Consider the following 2,500-nt stretch of genomic DNA (forward strand, 5'->3'; position numbering starts at 1 on the left):
CGCAAACCAGCGGCGGGCGCTGCGTGTGGGTGCGGACCATCGTCTGCAAGAGGTGCCCACTCGAGCCTGAACACCGGCACCGCCCCCACGCTCCCTGTGACGGGGAAGCAGGGAAGCGCCAGCCCGCCGAGGGGCCTCTCCAACGTGTCCCGGGACGCCTCAGCGGGCGTCTGCGTGTGGGTGTGGATCGGCAGCCGCGAGCCGGCTGCTGCTCCGGCCGGAGCACCGGCATCACCACGCTCCCTGCGACAGGGGCCCGAAGAACGAGGCTCTCGAGCCGCTGGTGTCTGGGCAGAGCCGCACGGGGCACCCCCCGGTTTCTCTCTGGACCACCCTCTGGCGTTCACGAACGGCACACGCGCCAGGCCTTTTCCCCGGCCGCGGGGGGGGGGGGGGTGGGGGGGTGGTGTCCGGCTCACCCCTCTCCCGAGTCGGCAACGGCTGCATGGGACCTGCCGCTGGCTGGGCTCCCCGCCTCCGCAGCGGCTTCCGGCACCTGGGACACACTCGCGGGGCTGCCGGAGACCTGCCGGGAGACCGCCGCGCCGAACGGGCAAAAGAAAGCGCTCTCCCCGAAGGGCCGGGCTCAGGACCGCTCCCCGCCCGCCCTCGTCGCAAGCCGCCCTAGGCCTCCCGCGGGCCGGCCACAATGCGCTGGGGGCGCCCGGGAGTGCGGCTCCGGAACTCAGCGGCTGTTCACCCTGTGGCCTACAGTCGTACCGCTAAGTCCAGCGGGGCGGGAGAGCCGAAGGACAGCCGCCCCTCCTACCGGGGAGTGGCTCGAAAGTGGCCGACCTCTACGATGACGTAACTGGAGGCAGCGACGCAGAGCGACCCCTTTCGCCGCTCCACAGGAACGCCAGGGAGAACAGGTCTACCAGCCACCACCCCGAAAGGCCACCAAGTCTCGCTGGAGCCTGGTAGACCTGCTGCCAGTTAGCGGAGGCAGACCCGGGGCACCGGCTGCGACTTCTCCGGGCCTCCCGGAGCCGCGGAGACCGGCTACGCCGCGCCCCTTCGAGGCCGGCCTCCCCGGAGGCCGGTCGACCCGCCCGCCCCTTCGAGGCTCGGCGGCCTCCCCGGAGGCCGGTCGACCAGCTCGCCCCTTCGAGGCTCGGCGGCCTCCCCGGAGGCCGGTCGACCAGCTCGCCCCTTCGAGGCTCGGCGGCCTCCCCGGAGGCCGGTCGACCAGCTCGCCTCTCCCCGGAGGCCGGTCGACCAGCTCGCCCCTTCGAGGACCTCCCCGGAGGCCGGTCGACCAGCTCGCCTCTCCCCGGAGGCCGGTCGACCAGCTCGCCCCTTCGAGGACCTCCCCGGAGGCCGGTAGACTCTCTGGCCGCTGCCAAGGCAGCCTCCCAGGCCCGGGCGGGCGAGCGGGCGGGCGGGCCGGCCGCTGCCGAGTTGGACCCTTCGGGCCGGCCGCTAACAGGCCAGCCCGCCGCCCCTCCCGAGTCCCCCTCCCCGGCCGGACCCGTTCGGTTTCCTTGGAGAGCTGCCGCTTCTCCCTTAGCCGCTTAGCGTGCTTTCTTTGTTTAGGTTCCCCCCCCCCCCCCCCCGGCTTGCTCCTTTTCGGTGTCGTACGGGCTTTTTTTTTTTTTTTTTTTGTGTGTGTGCGTGCGTGCGTGCGTGCGTGCGTGCGTGTGTGCGTGTGTGTGTGCGCGCGCGCGCGCGTGTGTGCGTGTGCGCTTTCTGTATGCTTGCCCCACCACCAGCAGCAGCAGCAGCACCTCCCTTTCTCGCCCTTACCATCTTCCTCGCTGGTTTTCCTTCGTTTCCCGTGTTGTTTCCTCTCCTCCACCACCACCACCCCCCCCCCGGCCCCCCGATCTCCTTGGGAGGCCTGCTCATTTTTTTGCTACTTGGCACAGGAAGCGGCGTGCGGTCCAGCGGCAGGGGAAGGTCCTCGTGCGCGAATGTAGGGCGCTGCAGTCGCCGTTGGGGCTTTCTTTTCTCTTTCTCTCTGCCTGCCTGCCCCTCTCCCTCCCCCTCCGCCTCCTGCCCTTAATTGGTGGACCGTCCCGCCGCCCTCCCCCCCCCCCCCGCCCAGCGCCGCCACTGCCGCTGCCCCCACCCCCCGCCCCCAACCCCGGCCCATTCGTCGTCGCCTCGCTTGCTCCCTCGCGCGCGCGCCCTTCACTGCCCGGCTCCAGCCCCTGTCCGTTCCTAAACTTCTCGGCCAGCGCGCCGCCGGGGGCTGAGGAAGAATCCCTGACCCCAGGCTGACCTCCCGCGCCTCTCCCGCCCGGCGCTTGCCCCTCCCCCCGCCCCCAAACCACACTCTCCGCGCAGGTGCACGGCGCCCGGGCGCGGGGTGGGGCGGGGCGGGGCGGGGCGGGGCCGGGACCCGCGCGCTTCGGCCAGGCGCTCGGGGAAGCGGCTGCCGCACGCGCCCGCCGCCTCCCCCTCCCCCCCCCCAACTCCCCTCCCCGCGCTGGGAGTCCCCCTCCTTCGCCCCTTCGAAAAGGTAAGCGGCGCGGAGGCCCCACGGCAGGGGGGGGGG

The sequence above is a fragment of the Struthio camelus genome, unplaced genomic scaffold (assembly GCF_040807025.1).
Source record: "Struthio camelus isolate bStrCam1 unplaced genomic scaffold, bStrCam1.hap1 HAP1_SCAFFOLD_83, whole genome shotgun sequence".
Lineage (NCBI taxonomy): Eukaryota > Metazoa > Chordata > Aves > Struthioniformes > Struthionidae > Struthio > Struthio camelus.